Genomic DNA, 15,912 nt, shown 5'->3' on the forward strand with positions numbered 1-15,912 from the left:
TTTTTCTTTCCCCACCAAAAGATTTTTTCAAATGTATTAGGGTAATTTTATAATGTGAAAGCAGACGCTCACACATAAAAAATAAATAAAAGACTAAAAACAACATTGAAAAGACTTTGAGGGCGTCTGTGTTGTGTATCTAATCGACCACAGAGGGCGCTGTGCCATTATGTATCAAAAGTTGAGTTCACGTACTGTAATACACTTTCAATCTGCTTTCCATTCACCTCTTTTTCTGGTAATTCTCCATGAAAAATGCAATATTTGGGGTCCATGTTATTCACTCCTCAAAAGAAAAAACGACTTTTTGTAAGTGAACGTTAACATCGAACACAGCATACCTCGAGGATCCCCTGCGGTTTTGGGAAATGAATGAAAAAAACGATTTACTGTAACCTCTCAAACCTCACTCAACATTTCCGACTGTAATTGGGGACAATTTGCGGTTGCGTTCTCGGACGTCATGGAATTTCTCCTTATTTTCAAGTGCTTGATGCGCACTGTATTTGCACTTTCTGTGCAAAACAAATGGCCTCATATTAGACTTCCGCATTAAGTTGAAGTACAGGCATTTTCTCCGTGCATTATTTGAAAGCTTTTTTTTTTTTGAAGAAGAAGAAGAAAACAAATGTTCCCATACCGGGAGTCGAACCCGGGCCGCCTGGGTGAAAACCAGGAATCCTAACCGCTAGACCATATGGGACCTGTTTGGCACTAGTCATTGAGGGATCTTATGTTCAGTTGTCTGGGGTTTCACGCCCCTGGTAGGGTCACCCATGTCAAAAAGGGTCCTAGATGAGGAGCCAAACAAAGTACGGAGGGTTGCCTCCCACCACCTTCGGGTGGGGGTACGGATCCTGACTGTTGTTTGTGCCGATGTCCCCACCCTTTTTGGAGTCCTTGGAGGGGGTACTGGAGAGCGCTCCTGCTGGGAACTCCATCATTCTGCTGGGGGACTTCAATGCTCACGTGGGCAATGACAGTGAGACCTGGAAGGGCGTGATTGGGAGGAACGACTCCTGAGGCAGCTGATGGGTACCCTCTGGCCAAGTGGAATGCGGCTTTGGTGGTCGCTGAATCAAAAACTCGGGTATGGGAGGAGTTCAGTGAGGCCGTGGAGAAAGACTTCCGGACGGCTTCGAGGAAATTCTGGTCCAGCATGCAGCGTCTCAGGAGGGGGGAAGCAGTTGCACCATCAACACTGTGTATAGTGGGGATTGGACGCTGCTGACCTCGACTCGGAACGTTGTGAGTCAGTGGGGAGTAGTTGAGAATCAGCACCTTCAAATCTGAGACCATGGTCCCCAGTAGGAAAAGGGTGGCTTTAAAAAAAATTCATTTTTACCTCGAGTCGAATCAGTGCTTCTACCTTTCAGTTATTTATTTATTAATTTTTTTTTTTAAATAAAAGTCTCTGTACTTTTACTTATGCACAGAGTGTGAGTACTTCTGTGCCTACCCTGGCTGTTGAGCATCAGGTTGTAGAGCAGCGCAAACGAAATCACAATAACCTTGGGCCTCTGTGTTGTTGACGCTCTCAAAAATAAATAGATAAATAAATAAAATAAAATCCATCCTCCTTCCCCAGACCTGTCGTCTCCGGAGGCGAGCTTATCTAAATAGAATTGATTGACCCCAGAGATCATTCATCACGCCAGGCCCGGCAACACAGAGATTTGAAGGATTTGAATTTTTCCAGCAGATGTCGCGGAGGTGAGCCACACATCGATTGGATTGGAAATAGCTTTTTGCGAGTGTGTGTGTGTGAGAGAGAAAGAACAATGTATGCAAATGAGCTATGCATTATGTAAAATGACATTTATATGAACTCAGGTTTTTTTTCTGTTCTGTTTGCTGTGTCGTCACGCTAAAAAGGAAAGAGGACGAGAACGAGAGCCTAAAGGATGACAGACGATGCGTTTGATGACATTTTCCTTCATTAGCTGAGCAGCTGTGAGTATCTCAGTCACGCGTGTGTGTGTGTGTGTGTCTGTGTGTTTACTCTCCGAATTTGTTGGCCTGATGATCCCATATATATGTCTATATCGTCCTCTGCTTCAGGTTGCACGGTCTTGAACATTGGAGGACAGCCAAATGTTAACATCCCGTTGATTGTTTTGACTTTGCAAGCGTGTGTTTGTTATGCTACGTATGGCTTTGATATAAACTTAATATGTCTCTTGAACAGAGGTGTGCAATTGGTCTGCCCAACAGAGCTTTTCCAGTGATTTATTTCGACCCCACAAGCATGTGATTGTTAAGCCATAGAAAGCTTTGCGAGTGATTTCTTTTGAATGTTATGCACACATAGATTTGTGGGTTTGTGAGTGATTGTTTTGACCTCATGAGTTTATGATTGCTATGTCATGCATATATTTTAGAGAGATTGTTCTGACTCCCAAAGTGTGTGATTGTTATGCTACACACAGCTTGGCGAGTGATGGTTTTGACATTGAGCTTTTGTTTTTGTATTTTTTTTACCTTTGCGAGTGATTGTTTAGGCTTTGCGAGTGTGTGGTTGTTAGTCCACATATAGCTTTAATATGTCTTTTGTCCACTATTATTTCTCACAAGAACTTGTGTGTGATTGTGATGGCACAAATAGCTTTGCCAGTGATTTGTTTCGACTCCACCAGAGTGATTTATATATCACACTTAGCTTTGCAAATGATTGGTTCGACTCCACGAGTGTCTGAGTGTTATGCCAAACGTAGCATTGTCGCACGTAGCTTTACGAGGGATTTGTTTTGACTCCACCAGAGTATGATTGTTTCACCACACATACTGTATCTTTGCAAGTGATTGGTTGGACTCCAAAAGTGAGTGACTGTTATGTCAGGCATATATTTTATAGTCATTGTTTTACCCAACAAGTGTGTTATTGCTTCGAGAGTTATTTGTGTTGACTTTGTGAGTGTGTGGTTGTTATGCCACACATACAGTAGCTTTGCGAGTGATTTTGTTTTAACTACATCAGAGTGCGATTGTTATGCCACACATAGCTTTAATATACATTTACAACTGTAGAAATGGCCATAGCCGTCCACCCCCGCTGTAGATTTCCGCTGAATCCCGTCCTTATCGTCAAGACGACAGTAGATAAGCCAACGAGATTCCGTCCCTTGGCGGGACCGTCAAATGAGATGTCTGGCTTTTTTTGGCGGCTGGGTTAAAGATCGGCTGGTGGCGAGGAGACAGACAGATTGACTGAATTGTAGAACGCATGATAAATATGCAGTCATGAAACTCATGAAATATTCATTGACCTGCCTCCTCCTCCTCCTCCGCTTCCTCCTCCCACTGTGTGCTTTTCTAACACAGGTGAGAAATAACACTTGGATGACACCAATGTAATAACTGTTACTATTCAGGCCTCCATGCAAATGGGGCTGGCAGATCCGCTTGTATTTACATAATTCACTGTCAGAGAGCCAGTCTCAGTATGTTCGGGTTTGCCAAGGCCCAGAATGAGCTGTAACATTCGGTCGAATTTGGGTCACGGCAACTGGCCAGTAAATGAATGTGAGTACATGAACTGCAAGCGTGTTTGATGAATTTATTTCCCAAAGGGTTGACGGAACGATGAGACTGTAATTTCCCCAACTAGGAAGTATAATAATATACATAGAATTCTTCTTAAATTGAATACATTCAGTTTTCCATGTTACAAAAAATCGACACACAACACTCCATAATAACAACAGGGAAAACTTTCTTTCTTTTGAAAGAAATCACGTTGTAGGCCTACATAGGTAAGTATTCAAAACCTTTGCGCAATACTTTTTTTGACGCACCTTTGGGATCAATTACAGCCTCAAATCTTTTTCGATATGATGCTCCAAGCTTGGCACAGCTATCTTGGTTTCTTATGCACACGTTTTTTGTTGTTGTTTTTGTTTTTAATAGGTTTGCAAAACCCTAACAAAAAAACAATTGTCACATTGTCATTATGGTGTGTTCTGTGTAGAATTTTGAGGAAAAAAATGAATTCTATCCATTTTGCAACTAGGTTATAACATTGCAGAATGGAAAAAGGTAAAGTGCTGTAAGTACTTTCTCAATGCACTGCAACCAATACAAAAACCGGAGCGCTGTCTTTGGGTGAAAAACAAACAATTGGGAAGCCAAGAGAAGAGGTAAAAGTCCATTTGTCAGTACTTTAAGAGGTCAGTGTATACAGTGGACACCCACAAATAGCAAAAAAAAAACAATGTAAATAATAGCTGTGGAAAAAAAAATCGGACAAAACGCAAATAAGCGGGTATCGGGTAAAAAACACCCACACACTAGTAAGCGGGGATTGCTGTAAATAACAGGGGATACGCCCCCCCCCCCCCCAAAGAAACTTTGAAAAATTAACAATCTTTTATAATTGCCATGAAAAAAAATATGAAAAAAACGCTAAAAAGGGGATCACATGAAAAAAAGTAAATAAGCAGGGGATTGGATAAAAAAATAAAAAAAAGTGAGTAAGCAGCTTTTCCGCGCATAACAGGTAACAGGTTGTCCAAATAAAATCAGCAAATAATCACACTCCCTTATAATTACTGTGTGTGTGTGTGGGGGGGGGGGGGGGGGGGGGGCAACATGAATAAGCAGGGGTTTAAAAAAATAATCAACGAATAGGTGACTTTGCGAACGCCAAAACCGCAAATATGTGGGGATCCATTGTAAAGCGCCTTTCAGGGACACTTACAGCAATAGTAGAACAGAATAGAATAGAATAGAATAGAATAGAATAGAATAGAATAGAATACATTACAACACAATAGAAAGCATTTATTGTCATTGTATGGTGCAATGAAACTGGGTAGCATATAAACTACACTAGTAGCATCAAACTAGTGTTTTACTAGAATGATCCAAATTAAAGGAAAATACCACCTCCTCGAAATCCAAATATGGTCCTGGCAAGGATGAAACGAGCGTCTCATCTGCCTCGCCGCCTTTGTTTTAGTCGTTTGGAGCAGTCGCCGGCAAACACCATCAATGTGCGTTTGCTCATTTGGCTGCAAACTCAACAGATTGACAAGAGAGCGTTTATAGATGGAAGAAATGGCAGCCGCGCAGGACCAGCAGCTTGCGTAAACAACGGTACGCGAATCCGCCTGATGGAAACGACGTTCAGGCAACTTACTGAATTTATTGAACCGAAAGCTATTTTCTTTATTAGGCACACAATCCACACATGCTCTGATGGAGCTTCGATGCCATTAGCAGTTAAAGTGGGTTTGCCAAGAGAGTCAAATCATCCAAAGGTCAATTTACCATTTAAAATAATAATTTTGAAATTCTTTCAAAATTATGGGAAAAATATTGAAAATTGTTACATAAATGTGTATTTCAATTATTATACACATGAAGCATTTATTCAAATTGACATATTTTTAGCCTAATAGCATAATTGCCTATGTCGTTTAACATACTGTCATGGTATCATAAAAAAGATACTGTTGTCCTTGCTGTAATGACCAACATTTAAAAAAAAAAAGACAGCAGCATAGTAGGCCTACGTTTTCATTAAAAAAATGAGCCGTTTTACTCCTAAAAAGTATATGCAATATTATTGTAATTCACCATAACATTTTCCAGTTTGAACATTAACACTTCACCTAAATGTCAATCAATTTTTTTGTACTGCTTATCCTAGTGAGCATAAGTGGTACAAAAAAATTAATGAATGGTTTGCTATTTAAGTCGATCGTGGGTGAGCTGGAGCCTATTCACTAAAATCAAATTTAAAAAGTGTTGTACTTAGTATATGTTTTAAGACAAACAGTTAAGATTAATGCAAATGCTTTGAACTTAAAAGTGAAAGACCTGTACAATTGAACTGTACTTCGGTAGTAATTATTTCGCATTCCACTAGAGCAGGGGTGTCAAACTCATTTTTGTCACGGGCCACATCGTAGTTATGACTTCCCTCGGAGGGCCTCTACGACTGTGAACCCGTATAAATGAAAGATTACCTCATATACTGCAATTACATACAGTATACACAACACATTGATGGATAACCAGTTGTAAAATCAGAAGCCTATAAAAGTATGTTTTTCAACTATTACATTACTTTTCAAAGGGGGATTAGTAACGAAAAATGCTTGCAAATATCTCAGTGGTATTCCACTAGAACAAAACTAGCAATTTTTATTTGGTTTCGCGGGCCGCATAAAATGATGTGGTGGGCCGGATCTAGCCCCCGGGCGACCAGTTTGACACCAGTACACTAGCGGGAGCCCGCGTGCCACACTTTGAGAATCTCAACCCTAGAAAAACAATAGTTGCTTCAAACCACAATGGCCGCCTTCCTGTTGCGTTTCAGGCATGGGTCCTTGAGACTTCTTCATGCGATAGACGTGTCCACCGAATTCTGTGTCGATTGGTCAAACTGGTGTCAGGGGCTGGTTTTCTGAGAACTCTCGAAATGACCATAATATATTCACACCATGCTCCGCCCACTTTAGATGGCATGGGCAAAGAAAATCTTCACTATTTAGCGTCATCCATCTGTCTAGGATACCTGCTTCTGATTGGTTTTCATTTGGGCATAGCTCCAGTGCGAGCGGCAGAAATAGAATTAATTTCTTTCCATCTTTCAAGAGGGGGGAGTCCTAAAATATATATATTTTCACAAGTATACACACTTTTGAAAAAAATGCGTGCGTTTTGGGCTCCCATAAGTCATTCGGGCATCAATTGGACAGAATTCCCTAGTAGGAGTGAAAGACATCAAATTAAAAATCCTAGTGTAGCATCTTAAATGTCCAAACGAATACATTTACGTACAATTATTATTGCAATGGCATTCTGAGCATGCTTCATATTCTCTCTCCAGTAATTGCTCATTTGCAAACTGAAGCTCTTTTTCTTTTTAACCAAGGACTGAGCTGAAGAATGATTGCCAGTACCTCTGCGAAAGAACTGCAGACGCGTCTTATTGTTCGGCTGAGACTTAATCAAGTGTGTGTGGATCCAGCTTTGATCAGAGCGTGTGTCTTTTGTTTGATTTTTTTTTTTACGTCCACATCAGCTGTCGGACAGGAAGGACAGAATCTTTTCATGTTATTAAATTGCTTTTTTGGCAAACCATCCATGTGGTGAAATTCCCTTTGACAACTCACTCATTACTTTTCTTTAAGAGAGGTGATTTCCAGGTATCTATTTATATCTCTAAATAATGGCATTTTCCCCACTATTCATGAAGTGTGTTTTTTGCCTAACCCTAATCCAGGAAAAATAAAATGCTTACATACTGTATACTAGTGTGTTGTCGCTGTCCAACCAAAAGCATGTACAGTGGGGCCTGCCCTTGAGATACGAGTGACCTGACTTAGGAGTTTTTCGGGATATGCGCAGTCCTTCGGCTGAGATTTTGCTTTGACATGCGAGCAAAAAATTGGCAGCCAACTCACCTGACTTCACAACAAGCAGCGGTTTATTTACTATTTATTGACACTCCCACTTGAAGTTTACTGTCAAACTGAACTAAAACAGATAATTACAAGTTGCGTATTTTAAAACAACCACATAACTTTGCCTTGAAATCAGCTAGATTAATGCTAACGCCAAATGGGAAACGCCATAGACAGGCTAAAGAATAGCATCGGTGTCGTGGTGTTATAACCTTTTAAGCCACGGACGGTGGAGCGCAAACGGCGAAGCAACACATGTAGATGGATAATATAAGAATACTTATAGGCATATATTGAAGCAAATGTTTTTTTATTTCTTTATATTTTATTTAATTATGTCATTAGTATATGATTTATAAAGTACAATATTATAGAGTGCTATTTGTCTAATTAAAAAACAATAACATTTTTTTTTTTAACAATAACATTTTTTCAATATATGCAAGCTCCGTATAATCTTCAACAACATTAAAACAATTAAAAACATACATAATTACATACTTCATTCTGTGTCGTGAGTCTACATGAGTTTCAGTTTTTAAATTGAACTACATGTACTGAAAGAAATAATAATTAAATAACAAATTTCAAACGCCATCAACAATTTCGTACGCTCCTCGAAGGACTCAAATGGTCCCTGTTGTATTGGGTTTCGTTTAGCAGCATTCGGATTTTGTGGCATGTGTGTGTAATACAAAAATAAATACATTGACAATGAGGCACAATCACATGCATCAGTTCACATATTCTCACTCAATTACAAAAACATAATTTTTTTTCCTCATCAACAAAAGAAAAACAACGTGAGCGTACAAAAGCAAAAGAAGAAGCAACGTGATGGATGGCAGCGAGGTGAGGCGAGGCGGTGGAAAGACTCGGGAGATCGACAATAACGAGGCTTTTTACCAACAGCTCGCTGTTTGTTTCTCTTCCAGGTGTTCGCCAGACGCACGCCGAGAGACACCGGCGGCCATGATTTGAACATTAATCACATGAACAACGCGGCACACCGGCGCAGCAGGCCTCGCGTGCTTCTGGATGGCAGGTGGCGGAAAAAGTGAAGCAGGTGCGTCGCAGATATTTTACACGTCTCAGTACCTGAAAAGAGTGACACGCTAATTCCTTCATTTCAAACACAAGGGAGAACTGCTGTGCAAACTTTTCTTGCATCTTTCAACACCTTGACTTTCACTCACAATCAAAAACAGGATTTTGATTTAACTGTGTGTGCGTCGATGTTGGGAAATAACAAAGTTTGTATAAATAGAGTAAAACCAAGCTATTTGCCAGGGATAGGGAGCAAGAATTGCCCCGAATAGCAAAAATCTGTGAATAATCGACAGTTCCCCAACACACAGAATAATCATTATAGCATCAGCACCATGCATCTAACATGGACACAATCATGAACCCATGTTACATAAACAAATGTATTTGATGGTTACATTTTTCAACGGAAACAAGCCACCTTCAAATGAGGCTTATCGTAGTATTAGCTAGCGTATTAGCCTAAATAACACACTAGCACAAAGTGATGTGGCATCACACAGCAAAAAAAAAAAAGGACATCTCAAACTCAGACAAAAAAACGCCATCGAGCCGAATATCAACAATACCCAGATTGCATAAGAATGTGCTACGGTAATTCTTTTTGGCGAGTCTTTTAGCAGATAATAACAATCTGCAAAGGATTTAGGCAAATTTGTGAATGCCACAAAGATGTACATACTTGTCTACTAATTACATGGCATTTTTGTTCATTTTTGTTGTTGTGGTGATGAATTATTGTACAGAATAGTTTTATACATAAATATAAAACTTGAAAACACAAAATTTCACAATAGCTTACTAAATTATGAAATACTAAATTACTGTTTGCACAGGTCTGGATTTTTTCATACATATTTCAACCTAAATCGTATTATTTTTCTCCTGATAACAAAGCATTTTCTTGAATATTGTACTAAATTATTATATATTTTCCCCCATGTATTTCAACCAAAAATGTATTGTATTTTTCTTAATTTAGGATGCAAACACGCACAAACACAACATTTCTAGGTGTGTTTGATATGGTCTGTGTTTTTTTTCCCCCTTCTTTTTTTGCTGCAGTTTTGCCATCGGGGGTAGGTGGGAAGGCATGCAGAACAGCTGCTCGATCGAATTATCACCTCTCTAATCGGGCCTGCCTGCTGCTTTGTAGTTGCCGCAGCTACCCTGAGGTAAACAATTCCCTGGAAAACAAACTTGCATGCCAACAGGAGTTTCACTTTTATGTCCTTGGAATACATTTTTACCATCAAAACAGTCGCGTTGGCAGGAGAACAAATTTTTGGATTGTCCTTCAAGGAATTCATTTACTGTACAACCAAGCTAGAATCCATTTTGATAAAACATCAAGCAGCCCATTCTTCCAATGCCACATCAATCAATGAAAAAGCAAAAAGCCTTACGGTCGTTATATTCACTTCTTCTGTTTGAAAGAGTGTAAAACAACCACCAGAATGTCATTAGTGTAGTTGGTATGCTATAAGAAATTAGTGTGGATAAATAATAGTATATGATAATAATATATTATTTAGTTAATTATTCAGTGAGAATAACTGATAGAAACTGAAAAAAAGTGGACCTAGAACAGAGCCCTGTGGGACTCCAGTATGCAAAACCTGACTTTGAGGGTTGTTGTGATGCACCTTTCCTAGTCATAGTCTCAATAACCCAGAAAAATAATCAATGTACAGGGTACCTTGACTTAAGTGTTTATTTCATTCCTGGAGCATGCTCGTAACTCAAATCAACTTTGCCTGTTGAAAGGAATGGAAATGCTATTAATTTGTTCCAGCCACACCATAAAACAACAATTTTTTTTTAAATAATAAAAATAGCAACAAACCAAAACAGTATTGTTTGTACTGTATAAAACATACAGTAGTAACGTAATAAAATCGAATGGAAATAAATAAATTCATTTTTTTAAATTGCTACATTGTTGCAGTTTGCTAGTGGCAGAGAGGCTGACGCTGACTTGTAAGTCAAATTTTTGCTCACAACACTAACCAAAACAAAACAAAACAAAATGACAAACGGATGGCTCGTATCTCAAAAAACTCATAAGTCAAGCACTCATAAGTCAAGGTACCGCTACATATTATACATGAAATAAAGATATGAATATTTAACAGAAACACAAGGGCAAAACATCTTCTGTCACAGCTATTACAACAAAATCATCCAGGAACACAGCCTGCCAACATTATTATCCATACCTAACATGTAATTGCATCAAATATGTATGATTTGTGCTCGCTTCAATAATAAAAATAAACAGAAGGACACCAAAATCGAAGCTTTATAATTGATGTTCTTGTAAATTATATTTAATAACACTTTGAAGGTTGGCCAAGTGATCAGCTGGTGATGAATAGCTCGCATTGAGGGTCTGCGGCTAATGGCCTTAATGCAGTTTTGAGTGTGTGTTTCACCAATAAGAGCTGCGTTCAGTGTACCTGCACAGTCTTAATGGACTCGGATTAGATGCAATTCGGGAGCCCAAACAAAAACTCAGAAAAACAACGTGATGATGACGCAAGGTTTTTTTTTTGTTGTTTTTTTTTTAAACCGGAGTTGCAATACAATGAAAATAAAATCTTAATTTTGCAATAATATAAATCATAATATTGCAAGAATAAAGTCGAAATGTTACGAGAATGAAAATGGAATTTTATGAAAAAATTCTAAATGAGACAAAAGTCATCTTTTTAATAACAAAAAAAATACAAAAATACAACTTTATTCTCGCAAATTTCCTGTTCTTCTTTGTAATTTTAGAGAAAAAAAGTTTCAATAATATGCAAATATTCATTAAATATTATGAGGATGAAGTTGGAATTTTACAGGGAAACATTAGTAAAATATAAAAAAATCCATAATCTATATACATTAAATATTTAAACTGTATCGATATTACGAGAATTAATTCATCATTTTGCAAAAAAATATATCATTTTAACTTTATTCTCACAAATTTAGAAATATTTACTATTTTGTTTTCTTATGTGCGTGACGGTAAACACTCCAAGAATAGAAAAAATATTATTATATTAAAATATATTAAATATATTAAAATATATAATATTAAAATATTAAGCAAATTTCGAATTTAAAAAAGTCATAATGATAAGCAAATCATGTCGGAAACCTCCTCCTGGAGGCGGAGCCACGGCGTCCTTTTATGGGAAAAAAAGTCTTATTACTACGAGAAATAACATCATTTTACAACTTTTTTCTTGAAAAATATGACTTTATACCTCTAGCACTGCAGCTTTTTTTCCCATGTTTTTTTTAAATATATTTTTTTTAACTTTATTTGAAATTTCCTGTTAGATCCTCATTATCATTCGTAGTCCGAGAGATATTAATTGGGTGATTTTGGTGAAGCAGCATGTGGATTGTTGCTAGTTTTCTTCATAGTCCAAAACAACAGAAGAGCAGGAGCGCAGTCCAAAAACAGCACTATTTTTTATTTCATGCCCCCACGAAAGGTATGAACATTAAAAAAAAAACCCATCAACAACATAACTGTTGAATATGCATAACATAACTGTAAATATGCAACCTGTACTGTATCAACGCATTCATTCCCCATGCGAGGCGCGGGAATTGGTCGATATTAAATTCCCCGGGAAAAAAAATAGCCTTCCTTCTTTTATTTGGTAGAATCAATAACACATGAGACGGAAAGCTAATTCCGCCACTTTTTCATCATAATTATTGACTGCGCTCGCCATCTGTGTTTTATTAGACTCGGCGGAGCTGTTTGAAATGCCGCTATGCAAATGAGGACAAAGTCATGTGACGTGGAAAAAATGGAAAATGGAATTTTACCAGAGCGTGCTGCTACATGTGATCAGATAATGTTTTAATGAAGCTGCATGTGGTTCATTTCCAAGTAAGATAAGATATCCTTTATTGATATCATAATATTCTGAGAATAAACTTTGAATTTTGCGAGAAAAAAACTTATACCACTAAAGGGAGTAAAGTCATCATTTTACAAAAATTACAGCGGAATATTACGAGAACAAAGTTGTCATAGCGCAAGAAACAAAAAGTGGCAATATTTGAAAAAAAGTCACAATTTAAAAAAAACAAAAAAGACAAAATATTACAAGAATAAAAAGAAGTAATATTCCGACAATGACATTGTAATTTCACTTTCAAAAAAAGGTGCCCAGAATAAATCTATAATTTGATGAGAAAAAAGGCATAATATTCTGAGTTATTATACAAGACAATTTTTGGGGAATATTCCAACATTGAAAGTTGGACACAGTATTAGAGCTTTACCTAACTTTTAAAACTAAAGCCTTATGCAACTTTTTTAAATTTACTTTCCTTCCCCCGCGTGCACAGTTTCCCTCTGTCTCCCTTAAAAGCATCATCATCCTCGTCATCCTCATCATCCCCATCACCGTCTCTGCTTCCTCGAAATCTGCTGCGGTGGAGCCTTTTATCGTCATATTCACACAAATGCAGCCGTAGATAAAAAGGGAAAAGGGACTCATTTGCATCTCTGCGCCAGACTTAAACCACAGGAGAGTCTCCAATTATCTCTGTGTTTTCATCATAAAGACAAAAAAAAAGAAAAAAAAAGAAAAAAAAAACTCCTGATAAAAACACCTTAGATAAATTCAAGGAAAAAGCATACACGGAAATGTTGCACCCAAAAAAAATGAAATAGGATTCCAAAAACCTAAACATGACTGTTTTGGTCATGTAAAGTCACACACAAATTGTATAACATTTTTAAACAAATTTTGCAACACTGAATATTTTTTCAGCACTTTAAAAAAACAAAACAAATCAGCTCCTGAGGCCAATGTTAAATAGCAACATGAAATTTGGTAAATGTAAATATGTAAATAATGATTAGAGCCACAAAAAAAGTCTCTAGAAGCCATGCATTAAAACAGACAGCAAGTCTTTCCATTTTGGCTTGAAGCGTCCATTTTAGGGTCATAGGGTCATTTTCCCGGCGTCCTTCAAACACAATTTTTATACAACTCACTTGCTATTAGTTCTACACCACTACTTTACACTACACACCTAATAGAATATATACAAAAGGCAAATCGGTACACACCCAAGCATTTAACTCAGCGTGTCATGCGGAACTGGAAGTGCGAGTGAATAATCCGGGCGAGCTAATCAAGCCAAATTCACTTGAATGAATCAGGCGGTTGGCAGCGGAAGGCGGCGTGACGCACGCAGGTGCACAAACACAATTATTTGCGGGGGGAAAAGGGGGGAAGTCATATCAAACCTGTTGAACTCTGCCGCTTGAATGCAGAAAAAATGACGCGCATGGGCGGAAAAGGCGGCCCCGATAGCAATTCATTATTCTGGGAAATAATGGAAAAAAAAAACGGTGTCGGTGCTAAAAACGGGAACGTGATTGACGTGCGCGAGTATGCGGCACGACGAGTTGTAAGCTCCCAAACGCGATTGTTGTAATGTGAGCAGACGTGCTTCTCGCCTCGCTCCTTGAAGAAACTTTCTAGCATCGTTTCTATGTCGTCTTGCCCTTCCTGCCGCATCCAGACTTTTTATTCAACTGTTTCCATGTTCTGTGTTCTTCCTCCTTTGCTTTTTCTTCATCAAATATTCCGGCGCTACAAAGCATAAAGATCTCAGAGGCGGAATCGTAACATCTCGCTCACTAGGTTAGGGTTTTCGAAATTAGGCTTTGAAGCCTGGGTCAACGTTTCAAAGTAGGATGAGGTTTTTAAATTAGGGTTTTAAATCCAGGTTTCAACCCTGGCTCAGAATTTCAAATCAGGTTATCCAGGGCCTATGTTATGGATTGAATCCAGGGTTAGGGGTAAAGGTCGGCGTTTCAAATTAGGGTTTCAAGCCTGGGTTAGAGTGTCAAGCCATAAATGTTAGGGATGTTCTCACTATTGAGATAGCGTAATTACAGTTCCCTTTTTCTTCCCCTGATGGGCATTTAATTTGGCCTTGCAGCAGCACCAGCAATAACGAAATAAATAAATACTTGGCTGAGCGGCGAGGCAATGTCGGCATTTGTTTGCAAGTGATGGACATTATTCCCCTCTTATTGTTTTATTTTTGCCAGTGAGTGTGTGCCAGCGAGCATGACTTTAATTTGGCCATCACGGCCAGACGTGTGTGTGTGTGTGTGTGTGTGTGTGTGTCGGTGTCATAACGGAAAGGGCGTATCGTTCCCGTCCGTTTAAATGGACGCTGTTGTTTGCTGTCATGTAAAAAGCTTTCTTGTTTAGATGCGTTTGGGTTGTCGTCATAACCCACAATTCTCGATGTGCTGTTTGACTAATGACAGTGTCGAATGTATTTACTCAACTGCAGAGTACCAGGCTTCTATTAAATAAATTAAGGTAGTGGCTCGGCCTTTATTATTAATATTAGCCTGTATTTTAAAATATAATTGCTGTTGTTGCAAAAATGATCTTGCTGCAAATAGTGGCTAGTTACGTATTAACTTGAATTGGGAGAAGGCACTTATTAGGGGTGAGTCCTTCATTTGTTGAAATGCATTATTATTTAAATAGTGGTAAAAAAAAAAAAAAAATGACGCGGTATTCATATACTTGTGTCGCCGACCTCCTTCCTATCATGGTTTGTGGCACGATATTACAGAGCCACGGTGTGACCACCATTTCACAGTCAGCTCCATTTACAGTTATCGCCATGTCGATTTGAAAACGACAGAGTAGCCTCATGATGTGTATAATAATATGTACTGTATATATTCTTTATACAGTAGCTACATTGAATTGGAGTGTCGATACTGGATGACCTTGCCCCTGAAAGCAAAGCTCAAGTGAATGCACATTTCATGCCGTGCTACACTGGCAATATAATGGTGTTACTTGGACACGTTCCTCCCTGTTGTCGGCGCCACGGTCTATTTATTGGGAAAATAACGGCGTTGTGTCGACGGGCTTTCAAAATAATCACCGGGATTAGATTTGGACCCGAGATGCCGAGTTTGCTGTTTTCTGCCACCGCCGTCGCCGGCGGGACGTTTCCATTATTTCCTACGTGGAAATTGAAGCATTACAACACACGCACATCAATATGCTAATACTCAGGAAAAGGCTTGGCGGTTGAGATAAAAGGAGGAGATAAATAAGATTTCAGATTCTCTGTAAGGTTTTTTTTTTTTCATGTGGAAGCAGAACATTCATTTTTGCGTTGAATCTTCCGTAATGCAAAGCGATGTGTTTTGTTTGTTTACGCCGCGATTGTCGGGGTTCAACACGGGGTTATGTCTTCTCAAGACGAAATAGCCTGCTAACGAAACAGTAAGCAGGCTGGCGAGTAGGCAAAGGTGTTAATATCTTCCTGCGATAATCGACATGCAGACTGCCCAAGATTGTACAAACAGTGACTGAAAAGCCACCAAATAATGGAAGAAACACGAGCCACAGTATAACCGAACAATACATGCGGACTGTCG

The 15,912-nt window shown here is 38.6% G+C and overlaps 1 non-coding gene across 1 annotated transcript; it reads right to left on the reverse strand.

The window, feature by feature from the left end:
* Window positions 1–631: 631 nt before the first annotated feature.
* trnae-uuc (transfer RNA glutamic acid (anticodon UUC)) lies at window positions 632–703 on the reverse strand. Its single transcript has one exon. It is a non-coding gene; the product is annotated as a tRNA-Glu (tRNA).
* Between the last annotated feature and the right edge of the window lie 15,209 nt (window positions 704–15,912).

Source organism: Phyllopteryx taeniolatus, chromosome 17, assembly GCF_024500385.1.
Source record: "Phyllopteryx taeniolatus isolate TA_2022b chromosome 17, UOR_Ptae_1.2, whole genome shotgun sequence".
NCBI lineage: Eukaryota > Metazoa > Chordata > Actinopteri > Syngnathiformes > Syngnathidae > Phyllopteryx > Phyllopteryx taeniolatus.